Here is a 10,839-nt window from a genome sequence, read left to right as displayed (position 1 = left end):
GTGTGCGGCGTTTTCCTTTCTGTTTTTCAACGAAATAAAGCCATGTAAATACATGCATATTTGTCTCCTTTTCAGCACCAATTGGTAGATTTAAAAATACTCTGATCTTGTATATTATTTAGGGTTAGGAAAGTATTTATGAATAATAATAAAAAACAAGTTTGGAGAGCCTTTACGCACAAAATACATTGGTTTGTCACGTTATAGCACAATGAATGTATTGTTTTGTGTTGTGTAGTGGCTTTGCTGGCATCTAAAACAATTTTTTGTTTGTTTCCCCACCAAGATGTACGTGCTAAAATCGCCACTGAAACTAATGATGTAATGGAATGACGCAAAATGTAAGGGAACTACCACTAAAGCAGTATACACACTTTTCTTTCAGTGGGCATTGCGTATACTCACTTAATTCCCACTGATATAGTGGAGGTATAGGCCTACGCTATATCAATTCTGTAGTACAATAGAGAAATCATGCACAAAGTAGCCTATCACAAAGCACGTGAAATATATTTACATCCACGCTGCACACATAGTTTCAGCGGAATATCAGGCAGCAAGAACGCGCAGCTCTCGACTGGTTGCCACACGGAGCAGCTCACAGAATTGACCGACATCCGTAGCCGCGTAGGGTAAAATACATTTCAATTTATGACATTTACCAGTAAATGCTAACTAAGGCAACAATGGCTATGCAAACCAAGTATTGAAAAAGTTTGGTCTGAAGTCGTGACTTGAATCTTTGCGATGCGCAATTCAGTCATCATCCGCTGTTTGAATGAACATTTCTAAAGGCTTTCCCCCCCAAAAAACCTTCCCAATTAAATGTTGACTGCAAAGTAGGCCTACATGGCAGAATTATATCAGGATGATTTGTCGGCTATCCAGTGGCGGTTTTACACGGAGGCCGGGGGAGGCCCGTGCCTCCCTGGAAATGTCCCTGGCCACCCCTGTGGCCCCCCCGTGCTGACCAAATAAAAAATTATGAATTTATAACTATTTTACACGCGAGCGCCAAAAGCGGAACTAATGCAACGCTCTACACGGCAACGTTCTACACGGGTAAATTAGAGTGGCGCACCCGAAGGTCGAAGGTAAGCAAAACGATTTAATATCATAAGTGACTTGTTGTTCTTGCACATAGCCTACATGTTCCTTTTGTTCCTCACACATAAATCAAATCAAGTTTTTAAATGTCTGGTCTCGATTTGTTTAGAAATGTAATCATATCTAAGCAAACTCATCGAAGCAGAAGCAAATATCCAAATGTTAGTAGGCTATCCTTGCTAGGTCTACACAATGTTGTGATGTTAACCACGTAACTTCATCCGTCTTGGCTGTTGCATCGCGATAACAAATACATTTTTAGTAAAGTAATCAACAGGTTATCTGCCAGTGTTAAGTAGGGAGGGATGGTTAGGTAACAAAATGTAATGCATGCCCCTACGTTTTTTCTTCTTCTAATAGTTATCATGAAACGAGGAAGGGACATAAAGTCATTTTTTGCCCCAGCAAACAAAAAAGTTAGATAGAGTTTATGATTTTATTCTTTTGAATTATCTCTGCCAAACATCTATCTACTACAAATCTTCAAGCTCCACAGATGTTTTATGGCATCCACTAAACCTCTTTAGATATTTGTAAATTATACAGTGTGATACCTTTCAACGAAAGTTTATTTTATTTTTTTACCAACTATGATTTTTCCTTTTGAAAACAAGCAAAGCAAGAAAAAAAAGAAACAAAATCACTCCAATCATTGCACACTTGTGTCGTTCAGACTTTGCAGGTCCAGCTTTGACATGATGATCTAACTAACACTAATATTGTAACTAATATTGTAACTGAAATATGTATGATCCTATGATGAGCGATTGCTTACTTCCCTTTCACTCTTAAAAAATTACTGAAAAAAAACGTGTATAAAAAGGTATATGTAGTATATGTTTGTTTAGTGAGCATTCATGCTGTCATTTTTTCCTAATGTGAACTATGGTGGAAATGTGCTGTCCTAAATGGACTTGCCCATATATGTTGTAAAGCCTTTTTTTGTACACCTGCTCATCAACTGACAGTGAAGTACACAAAGACACAGACACACACACACACACACACAGACACCTGTAATATTCTTGTTTTCATGTTGTTGCTGATATCCATCAGTGTTGTTCATATTGCTACATTGTGTTGACATGATTGTTGCTTTTAAACGAATGTTAACTTAATGTTTATTGTCTGCATCCTATTGGACTACTGGATGTTAATGTGTAACACGTTTCCCTGTTTATGTGCTTTAGCAATACTGTATGTCAATATGGTCATGCTAGTAAAGCCTCTTTGAATTGAATTTCTTTTCTGATTTGGTTTATTTTACCTAAATGGATACAGGGTAGTGTGTTTTGTTTATAAATCACTCAGAAAGTTTTCTTTCTTAAAACAAAATGTGGAATCAACTGTCCACAGTAGTGGGGCTTCCATAAATAGGAAATGGCACATTGTTGTACCCTTTGTTGTATCCTGGAGTTTTGTTCACATTGAATATGAACCCTGTATTTGTACCCTGTACTTTTTATTTTATTTTTATTTTTTTATTTTTTTATTTTTATGGCACTATCTCTCTTGCATCTGCACTCTTGTACAAAATACGTGTTATAATAAATGTCATATGATTTTAAAGTAAAATAAAGTTTATAATCTTTGAATATCATGTGTTGCCAGTTTTTTTATGTGTGCCCCCCTGATTAAACACTGGCCCCTCCTTGGCCCCCCTAGTAAAATGTGTCTAGAACCGCCACTGCGGCTATCAATCGGGAGGGCAATTGTTTTGTAAACTCTGCCATCACATGTAGCCTACACTGTATGCCCACATTGTACAGTACAGAAACACTGCTAGCCAAACAGTCTCTTGCAAAGTGTACAATTGAATTAAAGGGCAACTACACCCTTCCAAATTTTGGGGGGATTTTTCCCAGACCTCAAAAATGGTCTCCTGATGTGGTTCAAGCATTGTTGTGGACTTAGAACAATTTTTTTGTCATTTTTCTATATATTAAAAAAGTGTGATTTTGAGAGCGAAAACCTGAAAAAAATATAGGAAAATATAGAAAATTTCACACATAGAGCCTTTCCTTCACCAGCGGGACATTTTGATTTTTTTGGGGGCCAAATTCGAGGATACCCACTTCTCCAGGCACCACTACACCACTGTACTAAAGTGACAGTTATAAATATATGTAAGTATAACTGACGGTGACTACCGATAGTGGCTAATATTTAACACAATACACATTATTTTTTTTGTATTCTGTGAAAAGTCCGGGCATATAATGAAACATTCTAGAACTCGGTAGGTTTGGCGCTATACTGCCTACAGCTTTGGTCTCCACATGTCATCCCTGCAGGTCATAAGGCCAGCATTTCATAAACTTCACTGTGGAAAAAGATGTTGATATGCTTTAGCTTGGTGACATATTACGGGTTTCACATTTGTCTCCAGTGAGCATAAGGTAAAATAGATCTAAAACAACTGTCATTTATATTTACAATCCCATGAAACTGAAATATTGGAAGGTGAGAAAAGTGTCCAATAGGGGTTGAACAGTATATAATAATCCTCACGAATCACGGAAATGTGATGACAAAGGTCCTGTCGTCGTGAACCATGCGCCAGGCTCCAGGTTAAAACTGCTACATATGGTGTGATGCTACATATGGTTTTGAGTTCGATAGTGATTCAAATAGTACCAAATGATTATATAACTTGTAATATGTTAGCCTAATATGATCCACTACTCCTCGGGAACTTGACAGAGGAAAGCAAGGTAAACTAATGATGTAATGGAATGATGCAAAATTTAAGAAAATTATCACTAAAATCAGTGACAGTTATAAATGTATGTGGGTATAACTGACGGTAGCTACCGATAGTGGCTAATATTTAACATGATACAAATTGTTTAAAAAATACAGTGAAAAGTCCGGGCATATAATTAAAATATTCTAGAAATTATAAATCAACTCGGTAGGTTTGGCGCTATACTGTCATTTGCACGTGGCTACGGTACAGAAGTATTAGCTTGCGCCTCCAAATTTGATCCCAAGTTATAAAGCCGGAATTTCATAAACTTCACTGTTGAAAAGGTGATATGTTAATATGCTTCAGTTTGCTGCCATATGACTGGTTTCACGTTTGTCTCCATCGATCATAAGGTAAAATAGATCTAAAACTATTGTCATTTATATTTACAATCCCATATCCAAACGGCTTACTCATTTACCTAGCTCTTATCAATAGCTCTTATCAATTTGTAAATAACATTGCATTGAGAATGACTGGTGTTATTTCTGTCGGAAAAAAATAAAGTATATGTTGTTCCACTTGGGACCAACAGGTTGCTCGACTTTATTCATCGTTTCATCGGCCATAAAGATGGTGGAATTATTAGGGAATTAAATCAAGGTCAGAATACGGCGTCTCTGTAGACACACCTCCGCCACACCTTCATTTCTTAGATCTCCACCCGCAACGAATAGCGGGTGAATAGCATGCTATTCTGATGCTTAAATTCAAGGTCAGAATATGCATAGAGAGAAAAGTGCATAAAAATTGTATAATGTCCATTTACACACGCTTAACTCATGTCGGAATTCCCCCCATTGTGCATGAAAAGGGAATAATGTTCAATTTAAGCAGGCTTAACTCAAGTCAGAATTCCCCCTATCTGTCAGTATGTATTTGTTGTCAATTGTGTTAAAAGTCAACAGTTGGAAGAGTTGCATAGTTAATTGAAAATAATGCCAATGTTTATTAGATGCTTTTTTCATTAAGTAGGCTATTTTCTCTTGAACCATATGGTCTATCTAATAGAAATTCATGGATAATATAGACACAGATATAAAATCATATATACTATATATGAATACATTTTTAAAAAAGTTATTCAAGTAGAAATTACCAAAGTTATGATAGATTGACATAGATTTCATGTTAATTTTAAAAAATGACTGAAGATTCCTAGACACAGTCACAACAGTGGGCTGGCTATGACCTGTGTAAAAATGTAAAAATGTATGACCTGACTTACAGATAACTTACACTGGCTATGACCTGACTTACAGATGACTTACACTGGCTATGACCTGACTTACACTGGCTATGACCTTACTTACAGATGACTTACACTGGCTATGAGCTGACTTACACGGGCTATAACCTGACTAACAGATGACTGTTATCTGTCTGGACTCACCGGTCCCCATCAGCCATTCCTTGAGGGTTGCTGTGACATCGAAAGACAGCCAGCGGTCGCTCAACTTGTTGGTGACGAAGCGTGATCCCAGGTATCGTCTGCTGTTGTCCAGCCCCCTATAGAGCTCCAGACGCTGCTCACGACCAGCGGGGATGTTAGTAGTCTTGATGAGCAGGCGGAGCTCAGCACTGGAGAGTAGATGGTAGTCCCCAACGCTGGACCTCATCTCATTCAGGTTAAACAGCATCTGGTGCTTGGTGACATTCTTATCTGGGGCACAGAGAGGACGAGAGAGAGAAATGGTTGAGACAACAGTGTTCTCTTGTTATTTATCAATGTACTGCAGCTGCGTAGCATCAATGTACTGTAGCCGCGTAGCATCAATGTACAGCGGCCGCGTAGCATCAATGTACTGTAGCCGCGTAGCATCAATGTACTGTAGCCGCGTAGCATCAATGTACTGTAGCCACGTAGCATCAATGTACTGTAGCCGCGTAGCATCAATGTACTGTAGCCGCGTAGCATCAATGTACTGTAGCCGCGTAGCATCAATGTACTGTAGCCGCGTAGCATTACTATACTGTAGCCGCGTAGCATCAATGTACTGTAGCCGCGTAGCATCAATGTACTGTAGCCGCGTAGCATCAATGTGATTAGTTGCAAAAAAGTCATCAACAAACTGACATCTTTTGAACCAACGAATCAACAATAGAGTTTCAACCCAGAGGAGGGGAAGGGTGGAGGAGGGGCAGGGTGGAGGAGGTGGAGAGTGGAGGAGGGGAAGGGTGGAGGGTGAAGGAGCTGGAGAGTGGAGGAGGGGAAGGGTGGAGGAGGGGAGGGGTGGAGGAGGTGGAGAGTGGAGGAGGGGAAGGGTGGAGGGTGAAGGTGGAGGGTGGAGGAGGGGAAGGGTGGAGGAGGTGGAAAGTGGAGGAGGGGAAGGGTGGAGGAGCTGGAGAGTGGAGGAGGGGAAGGGTGGAGGAGGTGGAGGGTGGAGGAGGGGAAGGCTGGAGGAGCTGGAGAGTGGAGGGGAAGGGTGGAGGAGGTGGAGAGTGGGAGAGGGGAAGGGTGGAGGAGGTGGAGAGTGGAGGAGGGGAAGGGTGGAGGGTGGAGGAGGGGAAGGGTGGAGGAGGTGGAGAGTGGAGGAGGGGAAGGGTGGAGGAGGTGGAGGGTGGAGGAGCTGGAGAGTGGAGGAGGGGAAGGGTGGAGGAGGGGAGGGGTGGAGGAGGTGGAGGGTGGAGGAGGTGGAGAGTGGAGGAGGGGAAGGGTGGAGGAGGTGGAGGGTGGAGGAGGTGGAGAGTGGAGGAGGGGAAGGGTGGAGGGGGTGGAGAGTGGAAGAGGGGAAGGGTGGAGGAGGGGAAGGGTGGAGGAGGTGGAGGGTGGAGGAGGGGAAGGGTGGAGGAGGTGGAGAGTGGAGGAGGGGAAGGGTGGAGGGTGGAGGAGGGGAAAGGTGGAGGAGGGGAAGGGTGGAGGAGGTGGAGAGTGGAGGAGGGGTAGGGTGGAGGAGGTGGAGGGTGGAGGGTGGAGGAGCTGGAGAGTGGAGGAGGGGAAGGGTGGAGGAGGGGAGGGGTGGAGGAGGTGGAGGGTGGAGGAGGGGAAGGGTGGAGGAGGTGGAGAGTGGAGGAGGGGAAGGGTGGAGGAGGTGGAGAGTGGAGGAGGTGGAGAGTGGAGGAGGGGAAGGGTGGAGGAGCTGGAGAGTGGAGGAGTGGAAGGGTGGAGGAGCTGGAGAGTGGAGGAGTGGAAGGGTGGAGGAGGTGGAGGGTGGAGGAGGGGAAGGGTGGAGGGGGTGGAGAGTGGAAGAGGGGAAGGGTGGAGGAGGGGAAGGGTGGAGGAGGTGGAGGGTGGAGGAGGGGAAGGGTGGAGGAGGTGGAGAGTGGAGGAGGGGAAGGGTGGAGGGTGGAGGAGGGGAAAGGTGGAGGAGGGGAAGGGTGGAGGAGGTGGAGAGTGGAGGAGGGGTAGGGTGGAGGAGGTGGAGGGTGGAGGGTGGAGGAGCTGGAGAGTGGAGGAGGGGAAGGGTGGAGGAGGGGAGGGGTGGAGGAGGTGGAGGGTGGAGGAGGGGAAGGGTGGAGGAGGTGGAGAGTGGAGGAGGGGAAGGGTGGAGGAGGTGGAGAGTGGAGGAGGGGAAGGGTGGAGGAGCTGGAGAGTGGAGGAGTGGAGGAGAGGATGGAGGTGGAGGGTGGAGGAGTGGAAGGGTGGAGGAGGTGGGAGGGGAGAGGGAGGGGAAGGGGGGTGGAGGAGGGGGGGGGGGAGGTGGAGAGGTGGAGGGAGGGAAGGTGAGGAGGTGGAGAGTGGTGGAGGCAGGAAGAGAGCTGTTACAGAGAGCGAGAGAGTGGGTGTGAAAAAGGGAAGTGAAAAGTGAACCGTAGTAGACGTGTGCATAGATAGATAGATAGATAGATATGGTATGGAAACCTACAGAGGAAACCTACAGAGGAAACCTACAGAGGAGAGAGGCAGAGGAGAGAGGCCAAGGGAAGAGGAGCTGTCTGCGTGCCTGTGGCACCCTGGCCCAAACCTGTTTTGACCCAGCCTGTTAGAGCTCAATACCAGCCCTAACCATTCTACAGCTGCCTGTTAGAGTTCAATACTAACCCTGCTACAGCTGCCTGTTAGAGCTCAATACCAGCCCTAACCATTCTACAGCTGCCTGTTAGAGCTCAATACCAGCCCTAACCATTCTACAGCTGCCTGTTAGAGCTCAATACCAGCCCTAACCATTCTACAGCTGCCTGTTAGAGCTCAATACCAGCCCTAACCATTCTACAGCTGCCTGTTAGAGCTCAATACCAGCCCTAACCATTCTACAGCTGCCTGTTAGAGCTCAATACCAGCCCTAACCATTCTACAGCTGCCTGTTAGAGCTCAATACCAGCCCTAACCATTCTACAGCTGCCTGTTAGAGCTCAATACCAGCCCTAACCATTATACAGCTGCCTGTTAGAGCTCAATACCAGCTCTAAACCTGCTATAGCTGCCTGTTAGAGCTCAATAACAGCCCTAACCATGCTACAGCTGCCCGTTAGAGCTCAATACCAGCCCTAACCATTCTACAGCTGCCTGTTAGAGCTCAATACCAGCCCTAACCATTCTACAGCTGCCTGTTAGAGCTCAATACCAGCCCTAACCATTCTACAGCTGCCTGTTAGAGCTCAATACCAGCCCTAACCATTCTACAGCTGCCTGTTAGAGCTCAATACCAGCCCTAAACCTGCTATAGCTGCCTGTTAGAGCTCAATAACAGCCCTAACCATGCTACAGCTGCCCGTTAGAGCTCAATACCAGCCCTAACCATGCTACAGCTGCCTGTTAGAGCTCAATACCAGCCCTAACCATGCTACAGCTGCCCGTTAGAGTTCAATACTAACCCTGCTATAGCTGCCTGTTAGAGCTCAATACCAGCCCTAAACCTGCTATAGCTGCCTGTTAGAGCTCAATAACAGCCCTAACCATGCTACAGCTGCCTGTTAGAGCTCAATAACAGCCCTAACCATGCTACAGCTGCCTGTTAGAGCTCAATACCAGCCCTAACCATTCTACAGCTGCCTGTTAGAGCTCAATACCAGCCCTAACCATTCTACTGCTCTGCTGCTGAGCTCCAGTAATCTCACTTTGATAGCAGAGACCTGGAGACAGAACCAGTCCATACAAGGTTGAACCAGCACTTCACTATACATCACTTTTATTTTATCATCAGTATGTACACTAGCTAGTGAGAGCTATCCAACGTGCAGTGACTTCACCCGCCCTGAGATCTGACGATCACTAAGAGTCACAAGCCAGCCTCCTGCTTCGTCAGTTGACTTAAATGACAGAATGTTGTGAACAAGAGATCAAATGGTGAGGTCGGCCATACAGGGCTGGTTTGCCTTCCACGTCCATAATATAACAGAAGGGAGAGGCCATACAGGGCTGGTTTGCCTTCCACGTCCATAATATAACAGAAGGGAGAGGCCATACAGGGCTGGTTTGCCTTCCACGTCCATAATATAACAGAAGGGAGAGGCCATACAGGGCTGGTTTGCCTTCCACGTCCATAATATAACAGAAGGGAGAGGCCATACAGGGCTGGTTTGCCTTCCACGTCCATAATATAACAGAAGGGAGAGGCCATACAGGGCTGGTTTGCCTTCCACGTCCATAATATAACAGAAGGGAGAGGCCATACAGGGCTGGTTTGCCTTCCACGTCCATAATATAACAGAAGGGAGAGGCCACACAGGGCTGGTTTGCCTTCCACGTCCATAATATAACAGAAGGGAGAGGCCATACAGGGCTGGTTTGCCTTCCACGTCCATAATATAACAGAAGGGAGAGGCCATACAGGGCTGGTTTGCCTTCCACATCCATAATATAACAGAAGGGAGAGGCCATACAGGGCTGGTTTGCCTTCCACGTCCATAATATAACAGAAGGGAGAGGCCATACAGGGCTGGTTTGCCTTCCACGTCCATAATATAACAGAAGGGAGAGGCCAGTATAGGGCAATAGGAAACACTGGATTGTTTCAAGAAGCTGTGACTAAAGTAACTTCCCCTTTTCAAGAACCTTATCAGTTATACTGCTGTAATAGGGTCCTTTCCCATTGATCATTTTACTTTTTCTTTAACACCCAGTTAACATACATGTCGGTGGCAGATCCATGATGGACACTGCTATGTGTTTCTATGTGTTTCTATATGTTGCTATATGTTGCTATGTGTTGCTATATGTTTCTATGTGTTGCTATATGTTTCTATGTGTTGCTATATGTTTCTATGTGTTGCTATATGTTTCTATGTGTTGCTATATGTTTCTATATGTTGCTATATGTTTCTATGTGTTGCTATATGTTTCTATGTGTTGCTATATGTTTCTATGTGTTGCTATATGTTTCTATGTGTTGCTATATGTTTCTATGTGTTGCTATATGTTTCTATATGTTGCTATATGTTTCTATGTGTTGCTATATGTTTCTATGTGTTGCTATATGTTTCTATGTGTTGCTATATGTTTCTATGTGTTGCTATATGTTTCTATGTGTTGCTATATGTTTCTATATGTTGCTATATGTTGCTATGTGTTGCTATATGTTGCTATGTGTTGCTATATGTTGCTATATGTTTCTATGTGTTGCTATATGTTTCTATGTGTTGCTATATGTTTCTATATGTTGCTATATGTTGCTATGTGTTGCTATATGTTGCTATGTGTTGCTATATGTTTCTATGTGTTGCTATATGTTTCTATGTGTTGCTATATGTTTCTATGTGTTGCTATATGTTTCTATGTGTTGCTATATGTTTCTATGTGTTGCTATATGTTTCTATATGTTGCTATATGTTGCTATGTGTCGCTATATGTTGCTATGTGTTGCTATATGTTGCTATATGTTTCTATGTGTTGCTATATGTTTCTATGTGTTGCTATATGTTTCTATATGTTGCTATATGTTGCTATGTGTTGCTATATGTTGCTATGTGTTGCTATATGTTGCTATGTGTTGCTATATGTTTCTATATGTTGGCTATGTGTTTCTATGTGTTGCTATATGTTTCTATGTGTTGCTATATGTTTCTATGTGTTGCTATATGTTTCTATGTGTTGCTATATGTTT

At 43.9% G+C, this 10,839-nt stretch overlaps 1 pseudogene across 1 annotated transcript in view; it reads right to left on the bottom strand.

Moving 5' to 3' along the window:
* Positions 1 to 10,839, bottom strand: part of LOC311115798 (transforming growth factor beta-1 proprotein-like) — a 43,995-nt pseudogene that overhangs the window by 8,902 nt on the left and 24,254 nt on the right. The window contains exon 2 of the transcript XR_014615393.1: positions 5,250 to 5,519. The product of XR_014615393.1 is annotated as a transforming growth factor beta-1 proprotein-like (transcript). The remainder of the gene's footprint in view (positions 1 to 5,249; positions 5,520 to 10,839) is intronic.

The sequence above is a fragment of the Coregonus lavaretus genome (assembly GCF_964263955.1).
Source record: "Coregonus lavaretus genome assembly, contig: HAP1_SCAFFOLD_4134, whole genome shotgun sequence".
Taxonomy (NCBI): domain Eukaryota; kingdom Metazoa; phylum Chordata; class Actinopteri; order Salmoniformes; family Salmonidae; genus Coregonus; species Coregonus lavaretus.
The sequence above is the reverse complement of the archived record's forward strand: the minus strand, read 5'-3'. Positions and strand labels throughout refer to the sequence as shown.